This window comes from Panthera leo, chromosome D3 (assembly GCF_018350215.1).
Source record: "Panthera leo isolate Ple1 chromosome D3, P.leo_Ple1_pat1.1, whole genome shotgun sequence".
In the NCBI taxonomy this organism is placed as follows: Eukaryota; Metazoa; Chordata; class Mammalia; order Carnivora; family Felidae; genus Panthera; species Panthera leo.
Window position 1 is genome coordinate 51,931,661 of NC_056690.1, and position 27,300 is coordinate 51,958,960.

Consider the following 27,300-nt stretch of genomic DNA (forward strand, 5'->3'; position numbering starts at 1 on the left):
AACCAGTAGTCAACGCTACACAGTGTACAATGTATACTATGGATTCTATAATTGCAGCCCACAAAGAGCCCCTCTTCCTAAAGATAGCTGAAGAAGTTTGAGAATTTTTGATTACAGCTTGGGCCATAGAAAAGCTGTACCAAGCAGCATCTCCATTCACAGTCATTGAATAAAATGTGTATTACCTTTCAGTGACCCTGCTACTTTCTGAGTCACATTCTTGGGAAAAGGCAGTGGAGTAAAAAGAGATCGAGTGGTTAGACTACTATCTCTCTCAGAGGAACAAGCCTTTAAGACATATAAGATCAGCTGCTCACTTGGATAGCAGTAGAAGTCCATTGTCACATTCTCTATGCATAAGTATTAATTTGAAAGCGTACTGTACTCTTCCATTTTTTATACTTTCTTCTCTTCTGAGAAGATAGCTAGTGTAGTTATTAATAATTTCCAGAAACCCCAGAATAGATACAATGAGTGACAGCACAGACATCTGTACTTAGATTCAATTGTTTAGACAATGTGGGGTTGATGCTCTGTGTTGAATCTGAATTTCTTAGAGATTATCCAGTTGCACCGTTAGGATTTGATCTCTCAGTAACTACACTGACTATAAGTGATTAGCACTATCATACACATAGCAAGAGTTGATGGGCAAGCTTAGGTCTCCCTTATAAGGACTCTACCAACTAAAATCCTTGGCTATTTTTATGTAAGTGCTTCATATTTTAGAATCTCCTCTATCTTAACTCCAAACTATGTAAGAAATTTCCAGCACATACAGTAAGGAGGATCAACAAATAAGAAACACAGTCATTGTTCAGTCTGGCCCTAGTGATAAAAATACAGACGGATTTGATATATATCCACTGCCAGGAAGATTCTACCAATCTTCAAATATGGCTCAATTGGGTAAAATCTTTACAGAAAGAAGCTTTATGAAATGACTCATAGCAATGCATAAGTCTATCTCACAGTAAACAGGAACTTCTTAAACAATTGAATATCAGTCTAAGAGAGGTGGAAAACCACGAAACATTGTACCTACAGTGATGAAAGAGAATAAAATGTGATGCTGAGTTCTCAGTAATCATGATTAGATAACTAAAAGCCTTGACATATCTTTGCGGTTTAATGATAAACAGTTTATATCCTTAAACCATACCATATAGCTATTGGACAAATCTTTATGAATCCAAGTAACACTAACTTGTAACACTAGTCCTAGTAACACTAGTAAGTGTCCTAGTAATACTAACTTCTTCATTTAAAAAATTTTGTCTAAAATGCACTTGAGGAGCACCTGGGTGGCTCAGTCGGTTGAGTGTCCGGCTACTGATTGTGGCTCAAGTCAAGATCTCACGGTTGGGTTCACGAGTTGGAGCCCCACATCAGGCTTTGCACTCCCAGCGCAGAGCCTCCTTGGGATTCTCTCTCTCTCTCCCTCTTCCCCTCCCCTTCTCACACACTCTCCCTCTCTCAAAATAAACTTTAAATAAAATAAATTTTAAAGAGAAAAAATTTTCTTCTTGTAGTAATATTAGTCATAGAACACTTGAAAATACCAAATCATTGACACAAATATTCCCAATAGAAACAAAAGTGTGTTTTGAATTTTACCAAGACATATTAAAACCTCAAGTTAGAAACGAACCTCAGTGTTGATTTCTTGATGTGCTTTTTTAAAATAAAAATATTACTTTTTTGTGTGAGAATGTAAGTCTCAGTAATCCATGTTTGTCTTTGTTCTTTTTTTAAACATCTTATTCATTTTTCCTCCAGCGAGGTGCGTATGCAAAAATATATACAGAAGGAGGTAGAGTTTTATATATTAATTTATGATAGGAAGGTCTCAAAGAGGTGGTTGAGGATTTCTGGTCAGACAAGACCAAAAAGGTTGTATTTTGGTGAAATACACCTGTAAGCCCTGGAAAGAACACAAGAGAAAACCAAAGGAGAACAGTGAAAGGTAATATGAAGGTAAATTCATTTTGTTATGGTGATACCTGAGGACTAGAAGAACACCACAGCAGAAGGTGACAGCCCAGTCTTGGCATTTCCGAATCTCCAATCCAGCAGATCAGGCAGGCTCCTTGGGTGGCTCAGATGGGAGTTCTGTTGACATTATCTGGCAAGTTTTGCAGAACCAGCATGGCAGAATCTATCAGAATCTCTGTTCACCACCAGCAAATACAGGAAATTAAAGGATAATTGTTTACTGGATTTCTCGAAGGGGATTACTTTGAATTCCTCAAACAAAATTCAAAGATGTCCATCTCTCTGAGGTCAATCATTGGAGTTTTAGTAGTGTTGTTTGGTGGTATCATGTTCCACCGTGTCCAATCGTGACAATCACGATCCTTGTGGCATTGTGTTGGTGTCTGCACATTTGAAGACGTGGTACTTCTTCCAGTTTTATAGCAGGCAAAGCCCTTCACCAGTCAGCCCCTCCAGGGGGTCTGGTGGTATCCACAGATGGACTTGTTCTTGGAATCCTTAGGCAGGTGGACTGGCCTGGTGTTTTGATACATGGAGCCCAGCCTGCTGCCTGGGTATGTAGGAGCAGGCCTGGAGCCTAGGTTCACTGAGGTGGGCCTGGCCCTTGAGTCTATTATGATGGACTTGGACCTACATTCTGGGCCCACAGAGGCCAACCAGGCGCTAAGGACAAATAGGGTGGGCCTGGACTCTGGGTACACAGGCCTTTGCGAGCATTGGTCCACAAGAGCTGAGGGAGCCACAGGTAATGTAGTGGATCCAGAACCTGGGCTTGAGGAAATTCACTGAGAGCCTGGTGCCCAGGAACCTGCCTGGCGACCAAGGAGCCATCTAGGGCTGCTGGAGCCTGCCAGTGCCCAGATATGCTGGGAGCCTGCATTTATGGGATCTCTGGGAGCCTGGAACTGAGGAAGCCACCGAAGTCAGGGACTGGATTCGCAGGAGCCCACGGAGAGCCTGGTTCTGAGGAAGCCGCCTGGAGCCCATGTGGGGCCCCTGCAGCCCATGCCAGTGTGGGCTGGGGCCTGCCTTCAAGGCGCGCTCAAGGAGCCTGGAGCTGAAGAAGTCACCAGAAGCCGCTGGGGCCGCCCAGGGCAGCTGGAGCTGGCAGGCACGGAGGACAGCAGGAAGCCTGGGTTTGCAGAAATTAGGTGGGAGTTCGGTGCCCGGGGACCTGACTGGGGCCAGCAGACACCAAGAAGAGCCGCGGCTAGGTTCCTGGGAACCTGGGAGCCCACTGAGAGCGTGAGGTCGCGGATGCCTGCCGTAAGGCGCGGGGGAGAGCGATAGCGCTGTGGTGCCGTAAGGCACGCTGAGAGCTGGGAGCCTGGTGCCCCAGACGCCATCACGACTGCGCAGCCGCTGGGCACCGTGGCGAGTAGAGCCCCGGTACGTGGGAGCCCGCCGGGAACAACGTAGGGCTACAGGAGTTTAACTGGTGACCGGGCGACCGGCTTTGGGGTCTGCCCTCGTGAGGCGCACATTCACTTCACTGTCCCCCTGTGACTGCCTAAGGCTGCCAGATCCTGAGGAGGGAGGAGGGGTGTGAAGCTTACTTTCCTGCCCTCCTCAGTGTGCCCTTCTTTCTGTTCTTCGTCCAGATGCTGTAATTCCGTGCTTGGAATCCTTGGCTGCTATGAAGGTATTGTTATATCCAAGGGCATTTTCAGTTTTTTCAAGTTATGTTGATATAAATGTGTGCATACTAGCCATGTATTATTTAATCTTTATGTTTGTGATATTTGTTTATAATATCGCTTCCTCATTTCCGTTATTTTTGCTAAAACTTGTTTCTTCAATCTCATAAAAACTTGAAGAGTTCTATTGGGTTATTTAAAGCAACTTTTTGCTTGGTTGTTCTGTCTTTTTAATTCAACCTTTTATTTCTCTTTTATTCTGTCTACTTTCTTTGGATTTATTTTGTTTTTCTTAACCCAACATTTAAAAATGTGCCACTTAATTACGGACCCTTAAGTTGGTCCTATTCAACCCCTACTTGTAAATTTGGGTCTTCTTCATCTAAGTAGGAATTTCAACCAGAAGCATCTGAATTCATTAGCCTAACTCTAAACCAATTACCTGCATTCTTTCCACTCCAAATCCAAATCCCATGATGCAGTATTTTGGACATTAAAGTTTGGGTTATTTTCTTTGAATGGGACACAGGAAAATATTAACAGATGAAATAGTTCTCTTTTTTTTTATTAGCTGAAGCCTCTATTCTTAGTGTAGCTTTCATTTTTTTTTAATTAAGGATAAGTGTTTGAAATTATCAATTATATTTTGTGCATCTACTGATAATGATTTTTAATTGATTTATGATTATAATCAATTGGGCATTAAACTACAGGCCTTTAGTTTCCTGAAAAAGATGTTGTTTGAGTGTGTTGTAATCTTCTAGTCAGATTGCTAATATTTACTTTGTTATTCCTCTTCATTTGTAAGGGAGACATAAGTTTCTCTTGCAATCAAGCATGACATATCTTTTTTTTCTTTAATTGGTTATTATCTTTAACGAAAATAAGTCTGTATTTTCACCCTCCCATTTTCAAATATGGAAATTTGGTACACTATCCCATATTCTCCACTTTACCACTTTCAGCTATTTTGCTGATTAAGTTGGGTATGTAGATTCATGTGATGATAATAAAAATGATAACAATGATACAGGGATGAGAGATGATGATGATATTTTTATATTACCGGTAACTTTTCTGTATATAATTTTCCTAACAGTGAAAATAATTTCTATAAAAAGTTACCCCATATTATACAAATTTATTTCACTAATATGCAGCATCTTTCAGAACTGCATTTTATTCTAATTTTTCATGCCGTTTTTTGTTTGTTTGTTTTCCTCTCTCTCTCTCTCTCTAAAATGACACACCATCTCTGTTTCTATGACCAAAATGATAAGGCCAGAGTACTTTTGGTGGTCTACCTCGGGTCAAGATTCAGTATGGGTTCAGTTAACTGTGGCCAAGAAGGCAAAAGCACTAGGCAAAATTGTGCAGGCCTACGAGATGAGAGAAGAATGAAATCCATTCACTTTGCTTACCAATTTATATACAGTAACACTGTCTGCCCATTGGAAAAGATAGCTGTTATTTTTTTATAATTCCTACAATAGCACTGTCTTCTTGCCAAGTGTGCACCTATGGGCTGGGTTCTCTAGAGTGATACCTTAACCTATTTGAACAAAGTGTCTATCAGAACCAGCAGGAGCTATCAATGAGGCAAGGATGGAGTGGTGGAGTGGGAGTTGGGGATGTGTAATTATCTATAGGATAATAATAGGTTTTTCTCTCTTCTCATATTTGAAGGGGGGAAAAGAGAAAAAATAGGGAAGGGAACTTATAGACAGGTGTGTGTGTGTGTGTGTGTGTGTGTGTGTGTGTGTATATATATATAGAGAGAGAGAGAGAGAGGTGTTCACCATAGTGCATATTCTGGTTTGTATTGGCATTTTCTTCGCAAATCTTATTAAAATATGTCTTATATTCCATACATTTATTATGTTTAAACCATGTAGGAATATTTGTATTCTATGAATAATATTATTATCACATCATTTACTTTATTTAGAGCTTGTAACTCATATCTTTTCAGTCTGTTTGCTCATACTAAGAGAGGTCTGTGTTTAATCAGTATTGATTATTGACATGGATGCCTTTCAAACAATGAGTTATTACTATTCAGATTTTTCTGGCTCCAAAAAAAATGAGAAGGGAAAATCAGCATGTTGCTATTGGTACACTTTTTTCACAATTTGAACTAGGGGAGCTAGATGCAGCGTGGTTAAAAATTAAAGTCTCAAGTATTTTACCTATAGTGATCTTTTTCATGTATGTTGTTACAGCATATTAAGACAGTACCCTTACCTTTTTATTAACAGAATGAATATTGTCATTAAAGGTTTCAGTGGTCTCACTTTCCGTATTAGACTATCCATAGCAAATGCAGCTAGAAATGAACATCATGGGAAGACCCAGTACAACTGAGACTTCTTCTCATCTAATGAGATTAAAGCTAGTCTGCCAACATCCTTTGTGTCTCTGAAACATAAACCATCAGTATATGTGTCTGGAGGCTTTGATTACTTATTCCTTAATTCATTCATTCCATGCATATTTATTTAGCTCCTTCTATATATTCCAGATAGTATTTTAGGAAATGAATATATATAAAAAATATACATGTATATGTACATATATATGTAATATATTAAGCGCACGTATACATGTGTGTGTGTATATATATATATATATATATATATATATATATAATACATATAATAGAAAACAAAAGAAACATTATTATAGAAGTCCACTGTCTGGTTGATGAAACAAGAATTAAAGGTCAACAAACAGGCTGCCTAGGTGGTTTAGTGGGCTAAGCGCCTGACTCTTGGTTTCAGCCAGGGTCATGATCTCACAGTTGGTGAGTTCTAGCCCTGTGTCAGGCTCTGTGCTGGCAGTGAGGAACCTGCTTAGGATCCTCTCTTTCCCTCTCTCTCTGCCCCTCCCGTGTTCGCTTTCTCTCTCTCTCTCTCAAAATAAATAAATTTAGATAAAAAAACACACAAGATTAAAAACAGACAAACAAAAAAACCCCAACAAACATCAAATGAAATTGTGAAAAGCTTAAGAATTGCAAGAATAAGGTGTTAAACAATAGACACAGTGGGAATCCTCAAGGCAGCTTCTTTCATTACGGACTAAATTTCTATTTCTAGAAATAAGGTTAGTAAGAGTGTTCCCTCTCTTTTCTCTCCAAATGACCAAGTCTTTGTAAACAGACTTTATGCAAAAGAATTAGGAATAAGATATGTTAACTTTAATGTTGCCTCAGTTATTCTCAAAATCATACAAGGAAGAAAGGGTAGAAAACTTAGCAAAAAGAAGTTAAATTTTTAGTGTCCCTAATTACCCTAGTCAAGATATAGTGGAGAAGGGAATTGAAATTGTTTTGATAGCCTTGGCATCCTCAAGAAAACTGGCTTGTTACTTGTCCATTCAGAAGAAAAATTACTTTCCTGAATGTCTTGAGATTACAATTTTGGCATTACCCAGTGCACACTCTGTTATCTAAGCCTGTTTTAAATAGATGGCTAGTTGATCCTTTCAGACTCTTTGGTTAGAGTTGTCTTAATGGCCAATAGGCATGGCCAGACATTAAGGGACTAGACTAGCTAGGCTCAAGTAACTTAGCAATCTTGTACAAATAAATAAATAAATAAATAAATAAATAAATAAATAAATAAATTCCTAATTATAACTGTTTTTTTTTTTCAAGTTTATCTATAGTTTTGGTGCCCAAATTCAAAGTAGTTCGTTATAATTAGATTGCTCAAGTTGGCTTTAAGTCCTTAGATTATTTAGGGTCTTATTAAATGTGAAATGTTTTTGAGGGTCTAGAGATACTAAAAAGGATTATTTCATGAACTTCTACCAAGACTTTAGCTGTGTCCTTATGGATAACAAGAAATAAGTCTTGCAAAGAAACAGAAGAGAAAATATTCTATGAAAAAGGTATGCTAATTGAGAAGTCCCTGTTAACAGAAACAATTTGGCACTCATTATTTACTGTATTTTCTTCCAAACTTGTCATATAAATTCAGTCTCTCATTAACTGAATATCATTGATTCATCTTTACTTTTCTTCAGACTTGATACAGAAGTGTACCCTATATTTATGTTTGTTGAATGTTGCCATGAGAATTTTGGAGATGGAGAATTAAATACTTGTGTTTACATATACATAATGCTTGTGCTTACATTTTTCCAGATAGAAGCAGAATTACCTCTCCTAATGTTAGGCTGTAAAGGCAACCAAATAGCATATAACCTTTAATTTCCTTCCAAGAAATAGCACAGCAACGAGGGCATGGAATATTATTTGGTCTTATGTGTTCATTATGGGATTTAAAGTTCTGAGACTATAGAGATGGCCCTTTTTTGTCAGAGTGCTTTTAATACAGGCTTGGAACTGCTTGCGTTGGAAAGGGATCAGATTAGGCTCTTATTTTCTTGGCCTCCTCACAAAGGCCAACTTTCCCAAAAGGCTGTTGGTTTTTCTTGAACTGATTGATCCTTTATCACCATCAAAATGGAAAGTGGGTGTGGGCTTATTAAAAAGGGACTAAGAAAGTTGCTATTTAAATCTTTGCTGTACTCTAGCCTTTAGTTTGGCATCCAAGGGCAAATTAAGACTTCCATTTTGTTGAGCCCAAATCACCAGATAATTGATTTAGTTCTGAAGGCTAAATTATCACAATAAGCAAAAACAGGTCTTTGTCCAGTCTTGTTCTCTGTAGATACATTTCTTTCAGTTTGTTGGTAGCAGTGGGTGTGGCTTGATAGCCAGGTAAAGGAGGAACTGTATACATCAAAATTAATAGATTTAGGGACATCGCCCAAATCAGTTGTTATCAATCCCCTCAAAGCTGAGTTAAAACTATTTCTTTATATGTCTCCCTTTGTTTCTGCTGTGTGTTCCTCATCCTTCCTCCCAATTTAGTTATTCGTTGTATTACCTCTGTACTCTTCCCTTTAAAGTTATCTATTTCACATCTTTAAATATTGATTTTTCTATTTGAATCACTCCAAGATAATAACCCATTTATGTATCCTTCTTGGACTGAATTGATCACATTTTCTCACATGTATAAATTTCAAATGATGTAAGAGTTGCAGTCATGATTTTTTTTTTTTTCCTTTTGGTAGGCTAGGTAAAACAGCAGTGTAGATAGTTCACTTGAGAGCTACCTCAAGACATGCTAAACATATTCAGAGACTGGCAAGGAACCAAACTATACCTTGACAACTCTTTCCTGTGAAACTGTGTTGGGTTGGACAGTGTGATTTGATTTGGGGATTAGGATGAAGATTCAGGGGTGGCTCAATATAGTCCATCTCACTCTACCTGGTTCTGTGTTGGGTCTTGAGTCTAATTTCTTAGACTCAAATACTACTCTCCTTATCCTTTTGATTAATTTTCTGTTCATATATTTGTCTTCAGAACTTTAAGGGTAAGGGTAAACATGAATGAGTGTTTTCAGGTCAAATACTGTATTATATCTTCCTAATGTAAGTCAGATTTATAGTATCATGGTACCTTCAGCCAAACTAAATTTGTTTTTCCTGGAATATTTTTGAGATACCTTGCTGTATATTTCCTCTTATTTTCTTTCTTTTTTTAACTTTTTTAATGCTTATTTATTTTTGAGAGAGGGAGGCATAGTATGAGTGGGAAAGGGGCAGAAAGAGAGAGAGAGGGATACACAGAATCAGAAGCAGGATCCAGGCTCTGAGCTGTCAGCACAGAGCCTGACGCAGGGCTTGAACTCACAAACTGTGAGATCATGACCTGAGCCGAAGTCGGATGCTTAACCAGCTGAGCCACCCAGGTGCCCCTCCTCTTATCTTCTATATCAGAATAATTTATCTAACTGCTCTGTTAAAATGTTATCCATTCTTAAAGGTATACTTAAAATTAGACCGCTTCTATCATAATATTTTATAGTTGTAAACGTTTATTATGAAAAAACTATATTTCTGTAATATATATATTTTTGATTTTTATTTATTTTTGAGAAAGAGACAGAGTGTGAGCAAGGGAGGGGCAGACAGAGAGGGAGACACAGAATCCGAAGCAGGCTTTAGGCCCTGGGCTGTCAGCACAGAGCCCGACACGGAGCTCGAACCCTGATTGTGAGATCATGACGTGGGCCAGTCAGACAGTTAACTGACTGAGCCACCCAGGTGCCTTTATAATATATTATACTTTAAAATATATATTTTACATATAAACATATAACATTTTTTATAAAAATATATAAATATTAAATTACTAAGTAGAGCTGATATTGTCCCCGCTTTACAAATGAGAACATAGTGTTTAATTTGTCCAGTATCTGACAGTGTTTAGGTACAACTGTTAAAAACCAAGTTAAGTCTTTTGTCTTGATATCCATTATACATCACTGGGTCTATTATGCTTAGGCAAAAAGCATCACACAATTTTGAGTTCCCATTTTTCTGTGGATTTAATAATCTTTCTTGCTTTCTAAAGCTTTTTTGCAGCTTCTTAGTTGTAAATAACTTTGTAGTTGCTTTATTTTCTATACCAAATTGAAAGTTCCTTTAGATATTTATGAAATCTTTACATACTGTATATTATGTGCCAAAGTGAGGCAATAGAGAAACCTAAGGCAAATTGTTAAATAATTTACGTGAAGTCACAATATCAGTGAATGGCAGATTTGGAGATTTGAATCCAGTAGTCCAGCTCCAAAATCTGTGTTCGTTAGATGTATGTTATTTATATTCCCTCCCTAATAACTCATCTTTGAGTTCCCTACTCACCCATCAATGGCTATAATTGAAATGGATGGAATTCAGTATTAAAAAATGCATTTGTTAATAATGATTAACCTTTATTAGAGACTCAATATTTAGAATTATCATGGACAGATACCCCATATTATAAATGATCGCTATAGCATATTATAATATAAAATTACTCCTTTAGGAGAATTTGTAGTCCATATAAATAGTGTAATTATGTTATGTCTTTTTTTTTCAGGATGTAATAATCCAATTGGCTTGTGGCAAATCTTGTTAATATACTATAATAAATTTGCTAGAACAAGATTTAGAAACAAAGAAAAGAGAGATACTGGCAATGACTCAGAGATTGTCTAATCATTTAGCTTTATCACCAAATACCAATAAAAATTATTAGCTGACACTAAAGAAGGGAAAGGAAAGTGTAGTCTTAAAGAAGAGAATCATTAAGGGAGCCTGGCTGGCTCGGTTGGTAGAGTATGCAACTGTTGATCTTGAGGTCATGAGTTCAAGCCCCATAGTAGAGGTAGAGTTTACTTAAGAAAAAAATTAAAACTCCAGACTTAAAAAAAAAAGCATCATTAATCAAATTTAATAGAGCTAATCAGTGACTTACCATTGTCAATTTTCCAGGAAAAAAATAAAACAGTGAAGACATATATAGATAAATGAAGAAACACTTCCTTTGGGAAATAATTATGTAAGAGAATTTAACAATGACCAAATATAATTATTTTTTTTATCATGAGGATATCTCTTAATTCTTTTTTATTATATTTTTAATGTTTATTTATTTTTTAATTTTTTAAATGTTTTTATTTATTTTTGAAGGAGACAGAGAGAAAGGCAGAGCATGAGCGGGGGAGGAGCAGAGAGAGAGGTAGACACAGAATTCACAGCAGGCTCCAGGCTCTGAGCTGTCAGCACAGAGCCCGATGCAGGGCTCGAGCTCACGAACTGTGAGATCATTACCTGAGCTGAAGTTGGACGCTTAACGGATTGAGCCACCCAGGCGCCCCTGTTTATTTATTTTTGAGAGAGACAGAAAAAAAAAAAAAAAACGTGAACAGGGGAGGGGCAGAGAAAGAGGAAGACACAGATTCTGAAGCCAGCTCCAGGCTCTGAGCTATCAGCACAGAGCCTGACACAGGGCTTGAATTAAGGAACCTTGAAATCATGACCTGAGCTGTAGTCTGACGCTCATCTCATCCGACTGAGCCACCCAGCTGTCCTGATAGCTCCTAATTCTTAAAGCTCATTCAGTTGAATACATTTGCTCCAACCTAAAACTAGAGCTGAAAACCTAACATTTAAATGCCCACTGACCCTATGATCACTTATAATTCTGATTGTCCACATCTGAATTTAACTTCGTTCCGTAAGATCGTTATTCTTGTCCTCCCCACCATAACTCTAGGCATCTACCATGTATCCAGTTATGCAGCTTAGAAGCCTAATGATCAGGCCAAATTTCTATTTTTTATTCACCCTTATTTGATTTTTTACCAAGTCTTGTAGAATTTTCTTTCTGAATATGGCTTGAGTCTACTCCAACATTCTTTCCTTATTTGTATCACCACTTAGTTCAACCCCTATTTATCTGTCATCTGAATCTCTCTAATCTATTCTTAAATAGTCTCCCTTTATTCATTCTTGTCACTCTTAAAATGATCTTTTAGGTTGCAGTTAGATTCATTTTTATTAAATAAAATATGACTATTATCCCCTTGTTTAAAAATTCGCAGTTGCTCTACAACCACTAAAGGGAAATGTTTAATCTCATTGTCTAGCGTAAAGACCCTTGATGAAGTGACCTCAGACTACTTCTAATTCAACATTTGCCACTTTATATCCTGTACTTTAAACTCTGGTTCCCAGCACATACCATGCTATTTTATAGGTTCATGATTTATTCACAGTGTTCCTTTGATTGAAAAAAATCTTCTATCTTCATCTGGTTAATTCCCCTCAGCCTTTTATATTACTTGTCAACTGTTATTTTCACCAGAAAAATCTTTCCTGAACAATAATGGCTAGAATAATTATTCCTTCCAGTTATCTTGAAGCACCTTGGATATATACACAGCAGAACATTTCCTACAATTTAATGAATTTATCCTTTCTTTAAAAAAAAATTTAAATAATGTTGTCTCACCCACTAAATTGGATGCCTCTCAAAGACCAAAAAATATCCGTTTAAAGACAGGACTTTAGACAGTGGCTGCCTATAACTGATATGCAATAAATACTGGTTGAGCTGAGAGATAATTGCATACTTCTGTTTATATGAATAGGAAATTCTACTTGGACCTACTCTGTAATTTAATAAAAACCAAAATTTTAATGAAGAATATCATATCATTGATATATAAAAATTTGTGATGTGTATTTTAGAAAAAGATTATGAGGACAGCAAACTACATGTGATAGTTAGAATTACAAAATATATAAAACTTACATTTAAATATGAAGAAATTAAGTCTGTATATGTAATATATATATATAGCATAATATATGTATATAATATATACAAACATTTGTTGGAAACAGAGTATATATTTTTAACAAGAAGGAAAATAAAATGACAGAATTTATCATGTGAGAAGGAAAATGCAGCAAAGTTTATTATTTCTCAAATATAGCACCTCAGGCCAGAGTCATGTTGAGAGAATTTGTGTTAACTATAATATTTTAACTATAGATATTCAACTTCACAGCTTTCTGTTTTTTAAGATCTTAGATAAGTTACTTTTTAAGAGATCTACTCCTTCCCTAAGGATAGGAAGTTGAATTCTTTAAAACTCTATCTGACTCTATTAAAATTAAAAAAAATGTATTAAAGCATATTTAATTTTTGTCTTGTTGTGAAGAAAAAATCCCAAGCATGAAGGTCACTTACAAACTAAATATTTGCAAAAATGACCCATCTAACTAACCATTGAGGATTCTGTCTTGATATAAATGAGCACCTTAAACCATAAATTGGTGTTTTTCAGAGGGGTGCTGAAAAATAAATGGTTATAAAATTGTCAGCCGCTGACAACCAGAGAACTGATTCTGTAATTTAGTGAGAAACTAAAAAGATCAAAATCACATTTTTTGGCTTTTAACAGGCCTTTGGCTGCTGCACAGAACCTGCTAATAGCATCGTAGAAGGGAAGGAAGAAGTGGAGGTCATAAGGCCCACTTTACACTGTTGGGGAAATGGATGTGCCTGTTCCTATAGTCTGCTGTGTCTCTTAAGAATAGAAGACTTGTTCTGAGAGAATTAATCAGAAGAATTCAGACATATAATCATTCTATGTATAGAACAATTAGTTTAGCTGCTAATAATTACAGGTTTTTTCTTTGCCTAATCTTTATTCAGAAGCACAAAACAATTAACACATATTCCCTAGACATGTCGTGTTCTGGATTCAGAAGAATTAATCATTCATGAGGCTTTTACACATTTTTCTTCCTGTGGCTTATTTGGTCAGTGTGTCCCCTGCATCTATTGGATACCATAGAATAATCTCTTTTGTATATTTCTGTTATTCATATGTATTCCAATATTCCAGTAGTCCTCACTTGGTTTTAGATTTTTGACTATCATTCTAATCGTAATACATGACAATTATGTAAGAAAGTACTTTTTTATCTTTTTTGATCTAAAAAAGACCATGTGGTTAGTTAGCATAGAAACATTACCAGTACTGAAGAAAAACACCTAGTAGTGGACGTTTTAAGAGCTAGGAGATTTTTATGTGAATACATATAAATACATACTATCCTCCCAAGGAGGTGGGTATTTTTCAGAATTTAGTGGCCTTTCCCAAAGAAGATCATAATAAATAATCATAGTAGTAAAACTTTGTAGGTTATATATCTTTCAGCAAAGGGATGATCACTCCCTTGTAGTTATGTTTTCAAAGTAAAGTCTCAAGAACAAGCCATAGAAACACTGCAAATGCTGCTATTTCTTATTTTGCTTTAATTGTTATTATTTTTCATTTTAGGTTGACAGCTCTTCTCTCCCAGGGACACTTATTGCTCAACATGTCCCATTTCCTTTAACTTACTTTCCTTTAGTGTATTTTTTTTTTTTTCATTCAAAACCTTGTCTGAATTGGTAATACTGCATGCACTATTAGGAACTACCTTTCAAACAGTAGTCATTAAAGTTTTCTTTCCCTAATGGTTGAGTTCTCCCCAGATACAAATTAATATTTTAGGCATGAAATATAGCTCCTAAAATACAAGACAGTAGAACCATATGTTGACAGAAATATTGGGCTTACAAAATTAGTGGGAGAAAGTATAATTTTAAAGTGAAAGTTTTATATAAATATTAAAATGACTTTTACAGATTTATCAGTAAGTTTACATATTGCTGGCCTCACAGTGTTTATTCACAATGTTACTAACTGATGTTTTCCCAGAAGTTAGGTATATATCAATCTTTTATCAACTGAGTCATATTTTAAAAGGGACCTATCACTTAAGAACATTATGCCATTCCCTTTTTAAAGGAAAAGCAACTCTAGACAGTGATATATATATATATATATATATATATATACACACACATATGTGTATATATGTATATATATATATATGTATATACGTATATACATATATACATATATACATATACACAATGGAGTATTACTCAGCAGTCAAAAAAGAAAGCAATCTTGCTATTTGCAACTACGTGGATGGAACTAGAGGGTATTATGCTAAGTGAAATTCGTCAGAGAAAGACAAATATCATATGACTTCACTCATATAGGACTTTAAGGCACAGAACAGATGAACATAAGTGAAGAGAAGAAAAAATAATATAAAAACAGGGAGGGGGACAAAACATAAGAGACTCTTAAATATAGAGAACAAAGGGTTACTGGAGGAGTTGTGGAAGGGGAGATGGGCTAAATAGGTAAGGGGCATTAAGAAAACTACTCCTGTAATCGTTGCACTATATGCTAAATAATTTGGGTGTAAAATAAAAAATAAAATTTAAAAAAAAGCTTTGTATTTAAAAAAAATAAAGCAAAAGATTAACCAAAAAAAAAAAAAAAAAAAGAGCACCTGGGTGGCTGAGTTGGTGAAGTGTCCGACTTGTGCTCAGGTCATGACTCAAGATTCCCAAGTTCGAGCCCTGTATTGGGCTCTGTGCTGATAGCTCGGAGCCTGGAGTCTGCTTTAGATTCTCTCTCTCTCTGCCCCTCTCCACTCATGCTCTGTCTGTGTCTTCTTCTCAAAAATGGGTAAACATTAATAAATAAATAAATAAATAAATAAATAAATAAATAAATAAATAACAGGTGCCGGAGTGGCTCAGGTAGTTAAGCATCAGACTTCAGCTCAGATCATTATCTCACAGATCGTGGGTTCAAGACCCACATCAGGTTCTGTGCTGACAGCTCAGAGCCTGGAGCCTGCTTCGGATTCTGTGTCTCCCTCTCTTTCTCTGCCCCTCCCCCACTTGCACTCAGTCTCTCTTTCTCTCAAAAATAAAAAATAAACATTTAAAAAAATTAAAAAATTAAAAATTAAATACAATTTAAAATAGGCTTTGTATACTGTTAACAATATTTGTATCCTATGTTAAGTTTGCTCAAAACAGAGTACAATAATATTGTGTTACTTATAATTACATATACTATTGCTGTGACATTTAAGAAAAGTTTATTGGTAAACATAGAGGATAGTAGCACTGAATTGATTTATAAGTAACTGTAATAACAAACTTGCAAAAGCAGTCTGTGCAATTTCCAGACCTCTGTTTCATAGCTCTAGAATGAAATGAGGAGGAAAAGAAAGAGAAGAAAAAGAAGGAAAAGAAAATTGAATGACTATTAGCTCAAACATGACCCAAACAAAATTGTACCTGCCAGTACACATACCAGATATATTTTTTATCCAAATGCTTCGTTTGAGGAAGGGGTAATTATCATTCTTGTTACTGTTTTTTGTTTGTTTGCTTGCTTGTTACCTGGAGTCTTTTACTCTCAGGAACTGGGAGCCCTGAGAAGTTCAACCCACCTCTTACAGACATCAGTTTCATTTAATACCTTGTATGTTTTTGTTTGTTTGTTTGTTTGTTTGTTTTAATTGGCATGTATCTAGTTTTCTTTAAATTACTCTTAAGTTGCTAGGATAAACTCATTTACTTTATGAAAATACAGCTCCTTGACAGTAATGTTGCCCTATAAGTAGCTTTCAGGAATTTGGAGAAATGATGGTGACCGTAGACTTCACAGGAAGAGATGATTTCTTGCATCAGGTTGGCATTTGGATGTACTGGAATGATAGGAATTGAATAGTAAGAGATCAGAATCCAAGCTTAAAGAGAAAGCATATACACAATAACAGTTACAATGAAAACTCTAAAATTCATCAGTTAATAGCCTTGCCTAATTTTCAGTTCTATAATATTTGTATTTGACAAATTAGTAACCCATGAATATATACCTAATAAAAACTTAGTGATTCTCTCTGTACAATGATCTCCATAAATGAATTTTCAAAAACAATGCTTTCTAGGTTAACAATAATTTTTAATTTTCTAATATCAAAAGTAAAATATCTTATGGGGGCGCCTGGGTGGTCAGTCAGTTAAGCGGCCAACTTTGGCTCAGGTCATAATTTCGTGGCCTGTGGGTTTGAGCCACGTGTCGGGCTCTGTGCTGACAGCTCAGAACCTGGAGCCTGCTTAGGATTCTTTGTCTCACTTTCTTTCTGCCCACTCTCTCCCTCCCTCTCAAAAATAAATAAACATTAAAAAAAATTTTAATTACAAGATCTTATGAATATTTATTTGCATTTTTAAGATTTTTTTAAAAAGCTGTTTGGGGTTCATAGCAAAACTGAGTTGAAGGTACAAAGATTTCCCTTATACCTTCTGCCCCTACACCTGTGTAGCCTTCCTCATTATCAACATCTCCCACCAGAGTAGTGAATTTGTTTTAATTGATGAATCTATATTGACACATCATAGTCACCAAAGTCCAAAGTTTACATTACGGTTCATTCTTGGTAGTGTCCATTCATTGGATTTGAGCAAATGTTAACGTATGGTATCCATCATTATGGTATCACATGGAGTGTTTTCACTGCCCTAAAAATCCTCTGTGCTCCACCTATTCATTTTTCCCTCTGTTTACCACCAGCCCTCAACTCCTGGCAACCACTGATATTTTTACTGAATCCATATTTTTGCCTTTCCCAAATTGTCATATAATTGGAATCATATAAAATGTAGCCATTTCCTATTGTTTTCTTTCACCTAGCAACATGCATTTAAGGTCACTCTATGTTTTTTCATGGTTTGATAGCTCAGTTTTTAGTACCAAATAATAATCCATTGTCTGGGTGTACCAAAGTGTAGTTATGCTTTCACTGGAAGATATTTTTGTTGCTTCCAAGTTTTGGCAATTATGAATAGAGCTGCCATCCACATTTGTGTGCAGGTTTTTGTGTGGAATGTTTTCACCTCCACTGGGTTGAGTGTAAAGCTCCAAGATTCTTTCCTTAGCTGTGTCCAGTCTAAAAGTAAGCTCATAAAAGACATTTTTCATCTGTTACATTATTTTTTATTTGTTTTATTGTGCCTTTTCTCTGTGTCTCTCTTTTTCCTTTCTAAGTTTTAATTTCCAGTTAATTAACATACACTGTAATATTAGTTTCAGGTGTAGAATTCAGTGATTCATCACTTACATACGATACCCAATCCTCATCACAAGTGCGCTCCTTAATACCCATCATCCATTTAGTCCATTCTCTGGCCACCTCCCCTCTGATAACTCTATAGTTAAGAGTTTGTTTCTTAGTTTGCCTCTCTTTTTTCCATCTATGTTTGTTTGTTTTGTTTCTTAAATACCACATATAAGTGAAATCATATGGTATTTGTCTTTCTCTTATTTTGCTTAGCATAATATTCTCTAACTTCATCTACTCCATCTATGTTATTGCAAATGGCAAGGTTTCATTCTTTTTGATGGCTGAGTGATATCCCATATGCCACATCTTCTTTATCCATTTGTCAGCTGATGGACATTTGGGCTCTTTCCATACTTTGGCTATTGTTGATAATGCTATTACAAACATCTAGGTGCATATATCCTTTCAAATTAGTATTTCTGTATCCTTTGTATAAGTAAATACCTAGTAGTGCACTTGCTGGGTCATAGGGTAGTTCTATTTTTAATTTTTTGAGGAACCTGCATACTGTTTTCTAGAGTGGCCGTACCAGTTTGCATTCCCACCAACAATGTAAGATGATTCTCCTTTCTCTGCATCTTGACTAACCAACACCTGTTGTTTCCTATGTTGTTAATTTTAGCCATTCTGACTGGTAAGAGATGATATTTCATTGTAGTTTTGATGAGTAATGTTGAAGTAATGATGATGATGAGTAATGTTGAACATCTTTTCATGTGTCTGTTAGCCATCTGTATGTCTTCTTTGGAGTAATGTCTGTTTGTGTTATATTATTTTTTATCTCTAGCATGCATTTTGGTTCTTAAGATTTCCATCTCTCTGCTTAACGTGGCTTATCTATTCTTAATGTGCTGTTTTATTCAATAGAAACCTTAGCATATTAATCATAGTTGTTTTAAATTCACAGTTTGATAATTCCAGCATCCCCACCATGTCTAGTTCTGAAGTTTGCTCTGTCTCTTCAAATTGTGTTTGCCTTGTGGTGTGTCTTGTAATTTTTTTTTTCTTGATAGCCAGACATGTTGTATTGAGTAAAGGAAATGATGTAAATAGTAATGTGGCAGGAAAAGAAAAACATACTATAGCTCCTACAATTAAGTCTCAGTTTTTTAGTGAGCATATGCTTCTGGACTGTGAACTTCACAAATTTTTCTCAGACTTTTTTCTACATACTTATTATAAGCACAGATGGCCAGAGTGGGCTGCAGTTGGGTATTTCCTTTTGTGCACATGGAAAGCTACCGTAGGTTAGAATTGGTATTTTCTTCTCCCACATGGAAGGCTAGAACTGACTGGTGTTGGGTATTTTCCTTACACCAGGTCACTTAAGCTTTGATAATATTTCTGCAAGTTAACCTTTGGTTAGCTGGTTTCTCCTGAGAGCAGAACATGTTAAAAAGAACAATATGCTATGGTGTGTTTCAAAATGGTACCTCTAATCCTCTCCTAGCAGGATGCACCAGGGTTTTTTTTTTCATTTACTGTGAGAACATGTTCGAGATGCAGGTGGTAAATCTCACAAAATTGTGGGGGGGGGGCCTTGTATGACTGGGTTCCCCTGGAATTTTTAACTCAGGGTCTTCCACAGTGAGCCTTTTGCAATCACAGTGCAGACTTTCCTACCCTGGTACTTAAGTCTCTACTTCAATAAGCCATGACTCTCTATATTCACCTGTTTGTCTCCCCAACCTTAGGATAATGACTTGCCCTGTTTTCTTACTTCCCTTATGGGTCCAAAAAGAGTTGTTAATTTTCCAGTCCATTCATCTTTTTATTTATTGGTAACAGTGAAGTGATGACTTCCTCACTCCTTACATGCAGTAACAGAAACCAGATGTCTAGTTTTATTTGCCATTTAAATCTAGGATATGAATTAACTTAATCAACTTACAGAGGAATATTTGAGTCATGGTTATTTGCAACTATTTCAGATACCTAGTGTATTTTCAGCTCAAAATCCATTGCTGTGTATATATACCAACATAATAAGACAACTCTGACAGAGTTCCTACAGTTTATCTGGCTCTTTCAATATGCTGCCACGTTGTATCTTTAATTATTTTCAGCTCATTATTGTTCAGCATAAGACAAAATGCTGTTGAGAAAGCCTAACCAATAGGTAGATCCATGTCTATATTACATCACTTGCTTTCTGCAATTTTACTATTTATACTTACTTTAAAATTAAAATAAAATTGCAGCCAAACTTACTTTAGATTTACACTTCTAGATGCTTTCTGGACTGACTTTTATAGCAATAATCTTAAAAAAAATCATTGAGTTAGAAAGCAGATGAAATTATCTTATGATTTGTATAGTGTTTTCTGGGCCATCTATACCTTAGACAGGTGTTTGTGTTTTCATCACAGGCCTTGTTAATTCGGATTTCCAAGGTGAAGGTAAAAATGAAAGAAAGAATTCAGTTGAGTGCTCATGTTTAATGTTGGCAAGGTAGCATATTTTTAACAGCACTTCTGGTTGTCATTTTAGTCATTTTTGCTTATTAATAAAATAAATTAATCACCCAAAACATATTTTGAAAAGCTTCTTAACAACCCTTGATTACTTTCTAATATGAGTTAGTTCAATTTAATATAAGCATTCTGGTTTTTCCTAAGTATGCAATTATGTGGTACAAAATATATATGACATAATAGAAATTTATATCTGGAAGGAGATCATCTTTTTGTTCTAGGTGGAATTATGTTCATGACAATATGTAGAGCATTGATATTGAGAAGAGCCATTTATTTATTTAAACTGTTCTACTAGGGCTTGTGTTTCTTGTTTCTAATTTGTAATAAGATCAGAATAAAGTGAGAATTAATGAGTTTTTTTAATAGATGATCATAATAGAATTGTAGTTTATATTAGAATGTAGACATAAGAGAAACCATGACATTCTATTTAAGTCATGTAAGGTAGCAACAATAAAATGATAATTATTTTGTTAAAACTCATTTTTCTAGATAACACTTACTGAAGACTCCCCATTTTGGATAAAAGCTATACACAAGAAATAAAGAAACTATACATTTTTATTCAGCCAAAATGGTATTATATCATTCATGCATGAAATTTACTAGCTGTAGTCAGAGAAGAATATCTTAGGCCTAAGAGAGCTATTACTTAATTAAAAAAAAATTAACGTTTATTTATTATTGAAAGACAGAGAGAGACAGAGCGTGAGCAGGGGTGGGGCAGAGAGAGGGGGAGACACAGAATCTGAAGCAGGCTCCAGGCTCTGAGCTGTCAGCACAGAGCCCAACACACGTCTCGAACCCACAAACCGTGAGATCATGACCTGAGTCGAAGTCGGACGCTTAACCAACTGAGCCACCCAGGGGCCCCACTTTATTTATTTTTTAATGTTTATTTGTTTTTGAAGGAGAAAGAAAGAGAGCGAGGATGAGTAGGGGAGGGGCAGAGAGAGAGGGAGACACAGGATCTGAAGCAGGCTCCAGGCTCTGAGCTGTCAGCACAGAGCCCATGAGCCATGAGATCATGACCTGAGCTGAAGTTGGATGCTCAACTGACTGAGCTACCCAGGTGCCCCTAAATTACTTTATTATTTAATTATAATATACTTTCTATCCAATTTTCTGTCACAAAGTAGATTTAAAATACTGAGATTATAACATAGAGTAACATTTAAGAAGACACACCCAGTAATTTTCAGGGGAAAATAACATAAAAGAGGATTCAGAGTTAAATAGTTACATCCTGATATTTAAGTAGCATAACTAATCCATAATTCATATGAAAATAAAATGGCGCTTTTAGATTAAGCCATCTTTAATGTGAAGAAATATTCTTAAATTGTTTCTAAAAAAATAAGTTTAATATTAAGCAGCATCATCACTGTGCTGTCTACTCAGGAAGATAAAGACTGAAAATCTATAATAGACCTGTGTTTCTAGCCTCTAATAATCACAGAATTAGTACCAATGATTCTGGTCATGGACCACACTTTGGGTCCATGATCCCTTCCTGAGTATTTTATTCTGTGTGTCATGATTTAAGAGTATTATTGGAAAACTAAATTATACCTGAAAATACATTATTTCAGGAAAGAAAAGAAAAATTTAGGAATGATGATATTTAGACAGAAGTACATAATAAGAGAAGGGAGGAAGATGTGGAAGCTTTCTTGATGATTAGAGGCACTGCCATTGATTGTTGCAGATTCAGCTTAAATGAAAGCTTACTAACAGAACTGTCCAAATAAAGTTGACTTCCTGCCACAGCAGAGGCTTCCTTACCACTGAGCGTATTCTACATAGTCTGGCTAGTCAACTAGAGATTCCTGAAGTACATTAAAGGAGATAAACTTTGAATTCGCCATAATTTATATCCTGTTGCTTATATTCTAGCTCTTGGTTTTTGTTTTTGTTTTTTTCTTAAAGATCTGAGAATCTTGACAAAAGTGTGCTGTTTTCAAATAATAGAATATGATATGATTCTTCGAATAAATGGAATATAAATGGACATCTGTCTCAACCTTTCCAATAAACACACATATGAATGGTATGGTAGTAATCACAGGTAATATTTTTAGCATTTACTTTGGTTCAGACATTGTGCAGAGTGATTCACATCCTTTTTTGTCAGCTAACTCTCATAACAGACGAATAAGATATCACCCCTGTTTACAGATGAGGAAGAGCAGACTGAGTGATAAATTAGCTTGACTTAGGTTATACATCTAGCACGTAGCAGAGACTAGATTCAAAGCCAGACTGTGTAATTAAGGAATGTAGATTCTTAACCATGGCTTCACATCGGAAAGGATAAAAGAAGGACAAGTAAGTTAGAAAAAATGCTGCTGATAAAATCCTCTTGAACTTCAAATGACTGCATGCTGCTTTCCTTGCAGGACCTTGAGCTAAAGAATCATAGGAAATTTCAAATTCATTGTTTAGTGGTACTACATCAGCATCTAGATGGATACTACATCACTTCTGTTGAAGCAGGTCTTTCTTATTGAAGGTTGTAGGAGTTCATGACTGACTTACACTATTACATAAAATAAAAATCATCCTGGTCTTTGCTTTGGTGAAAGTAAGGGAGTATCAGCATTTTCATAAACTCTATCAAATACTCCTTTTCAAAACATGGACTGAGAATATATATTTTTAAAAAGAGGTGAGTCTTTCAATCTCGAATGAACTTTATTAATAACTAACATGGATGACTTACAGTAGTCCTCTTTTATCCGTGGAAAATGTGTTCCAAGTGCCCCAGTGGATGCCTGAATCTGCTGTAATACAGAGCCCTGTGTATGCTGGGGTTTTTTTCCTATGCATACAATCCTATGATAAGGCTTAACTTCTAAATTAGGCCCAATAAGAGTTTAACAATAAGTAATAATTATAACAATGTACTGTAATAAAAGTTATATGAATGTGATTTCTTTCTCAGAATATATTATCGTATGTACTTGCCCTTTCCCTTCTTCTTCTTGTGATAATGTGAGATGGTAAAATGCCTACATGATGAGATGAAGTGAGGTGAATGATGTAGGCATTGTTACATAGCATTAGGCCTTCTGAGGATATGTCAGAAGGAGGATCATCTGCTTCTAGACTGCATTTGACCGTGGATAATGGAAGGTGCAGAAAGGTGGGAGGAGGACTATTGTACACCATTAATTAACATTTTAGTTTCCTCATCTTGGAGATAAACCTTATTCAACTGTTTTTTAACAGGGTTCTGAGTAACATTTAAAGAGTATGACATATTTTCAGGAAAAAGAAATCAGAGTATTAGGCAGAACTTCAGAAAACATAGATTTGTATAAAATAATGAGAAGGGGGATAATGTATATTTACACTGGGGCCGGGCAGCTTAAAATAAACTCAAGCAGGCAAAATACTGTCCATTTAACTTGACATAATAAAGGGAACAGATTTCTAATAATCTTTAGGGCTAAAAATATATAATTGCCTTGTTAACAATGAGGAAAGAACAAAAGAAAGGGGAATAAATCTTTTGAATTCATAACTGTTAATTCTGTGGAAAAATGTAGAAAATAACACAGGTTATTTAACTAATTAGTAGAACATCTAATCACTGTTCTTTTGTGTTTTATTTATAACAATATGGTTTGTGAAGAAGATAATCGTTCTTTATTAAAGGATATTTTATATCTGATTGGTATGTATTCTACTTATAAAATCCTTTCCTCTTTAATTTCTTTGAATTTCTTTTTTTCATCCTCATCTCAATGAATAAGTAAATAAATATTTAAAAGGCACAAAAAGTGATTAAAACCCCAGGAGTAAATGCTAGTCTTAAATTACAGGTAGCTTAACACATATCCACAGAGACTTCCATAATTTACGAGGTAAGTAAAAAAATCCCTATATTTTTCTCACATGGTCCTATTATTTTCCAAATATCATAGAATTATAGAGCTAGAAGAGATGTTAAAAACAGATGCATCCCAACTGCCATATTTACAGAATGAAGAAATAGAAACCCAAAGACATAAAACTGGCTTGTAGGAAAAAAGGGATAATCTTGAACTTCTGATTTCAACTTCAGTGCTCTTCTTAGCATTGACACCAGTATTTGATATGTGATTTTTTAATGTAGTAGTAGGATTTTTACAAATTTCAGCTTATAAAATATGATAATCTCTTAAGTTAAGTGAAAACAAAATCAAAACATGGGTTGAAAAATAATAGAAACTACACATTATTCTATTTTAATGAAGACTAATACCCAGTATGGTTAAAAAGTCACACAAATAAAAAAGGTTGTAATTATTTGGACGGTGTCAAAATAGATATTTTCGAAGCAGGTAAGCTTTCCACATATTACCACTGTGGAAGAAACATTTTTTTCCACATAAATTTTAACTACTGCCTTAGAAAAATATTTAGCAGCAGTTCAGTGAGGGTTATCTAGTTAGGTTTTAAAGGAATTTCCTAGCTCTTTTCAGTTCCTTAAGTAGGAATCATCTACAAGTTATAGTGTAGAATAATGATCAAAAGTAGCTTGAACATGCCGTGGAAAGCACTAATCCACACATTAGCAGACCTTGTTCTTTACTAGGTTTTACTATTTAATTGCCTTACAGACATGCAAGAGCATGGGCTCAGATTTCATCTCTACAAAACAGTAAAAGCAGACGCTACTGTGCTTACTTCAGTCAATCATATTAAGGATCAAATGAAAGTCTATATTAGTGTTTATTTATAAATAATTTAGATTGACATATCAGTGCAGGTTATTAGAAATCAAAGAGTGCTGACTTCTCAGTTTTCAGTTGAATAAAGGAAGATTCTATAAAAATTAATGGCTTTCCCAAAATCATATAAATAAATAAGAGCAGAACCAAGTGTTGGTTTATTGTCATATATCCCTTTCCATGCATTGTTCAGTCATCATTCTCTTCAATATCACCTTCTTCCAGAGAATGTTATCAGGGAAAATAAATATATATATATATATATATATATATATATAATATGTAATATATATAATATATAACATATATATTATATATATTATACACTAGGAAACATTATTTTCCAGTTTTTTAGTGTTACCTTTAGTAGTACTTCTGAAAATTGAAGTGTCACATTTTTTCACAAATAAGGTACTTATAGCATATTAGTTTGACATGGAAAAGTGAGACATTGTTTTCCTCATAATGGAACTATTTCCTTTGCCAGTTAGTATTTAGTGCCTTTAAAGAATAATTTTATTGATTTTTTTTCTGTTACCAAAAAAAAAAAAATATATATATATATATATATAGATAGATATATATCTCCTTTCCAAATACCCAGGACATAACTAATCCAGAAACTATTTTTTTTATATACTCATAGCATTTATCTTTTTAGAACCTAACATAAATCTAATTATTTTAGGGGCAAGGTACAAGATAGGAAGTGCTATGGTCTGATGAGCCATGTTATATAAAAGGATAGATTTTGTATTATTGGAATAATGGAATGGCATATACATGATAAGATGATTCGATAAACATATACTTAATGCAATATTATATAATTTGAATACATGCAACATAAATATCTGTATATATCACTACTTATTAGGGAAATGCAAGTCAAAACCATGATATCACCTTACACCTGTCAGGATGGCTGTTATTAAAAAGTTATGTGTTGGTGAGGATGTGGAGAAAGGGGAAACTTTATACATTTTTTGGTAGAATATAAATTGTTATAGCCATTGTGGAAAACAGCATGGAGTTTCTTCAAAAAATTAAAAAGCTGCCATATGATTCAGCAGTCCAATATCTGGTGTATACCCAAAGGAAATTAAATCATTATCTTGAGACATCTGTACTCCCAAGTCTTTAAGCATTATTTAAAATGGTCACAGTAATGATACAATCAAAAGTGTCCATCAGAGGATAAAGGGGAAAGAAAATGTGATTAAATGTGATAGGTAGGTAGGTAGGTAGATAGATAGGTAGATAAAATATTATTCGGCTTTATAAAAGAAAGAAATCCTGTCATTTCCAACAACATGGATGAACCCAGAGGGTATTATGCTAAGTGAAACAAGCCAGACACAGAAAGAGAAATATTGCATGATCCCATTTATCGTGGAATCTAAAAAAGTCAAATGCGTGGAAACAGAATAGAAGATTTGTTACTAGGGTTTGGAAAATGGGGAGATGTTAATCCAAAGGTACAATTTAAGATGAATAAATAAAGGTACAGTTATAAGATGAATAAATTCTGGAGACCTAATGTATACAGCATGGTGACTAAAGTTAACGTGTTATGTACTTAGAATTTGCTAAGAAATTAGATCTTAAGTGTGCTCACCACCAAAAACAAAACAAAACAACAACAAAAAGCCTGATGTGATGGATATGTTAATTGGCTTGGTTACAGTAATCATTTCACATATATATATAAAATGCCCACCTTAAATATATACAATCTTTACTTGTTAGTCATACTTCAGTGAAACTGTATTAGATAAATCAATGCAGATTTCATATTATTCAAATAATGGAATGGCATAAACATGATAAGGTGATTAGATACAGATATTATTAATTCATTATTATGTAAGTTGAATGCATAAAAACAAATGTCTGTGTAAATGTAGTAATGGTTGTGGATAGAGGCTTCTAAATTTTTTTTAATGTTTATTTTTGAGAGAGACAGGGTGCAAGTGTGGGAGGGGCAGAGAGAAGGAGACCCAGAATCTGAAGCAGGCTCTGAGCTGTTAGCACAGAGCCCGACGTGGGGCTTGAACT

General features: G+C 35.1%; 1 long non-coding RNA gene across 1 annotated transcript in view; it reads left to right on the forward strand.

The window, feature by feature from the left end:
• The first annotated feature begins 3,592 nt into the window (after window positions 1-3,592).
• Window positions 3,593-27,300, forward strand: part of LOC122203782 — a 176,783-nt gene continuing 153,075 nt past the window's right edge. The window contains exon 1 of the long non-coding RNA XR_006195332.1: window positions 3,593-3,637. This is a non-coding gene — a long non-coding RNA (uncharacterized LOC122203782). The remainder of the gene's footprint in view (window positions 3,638-27,300) is intronic.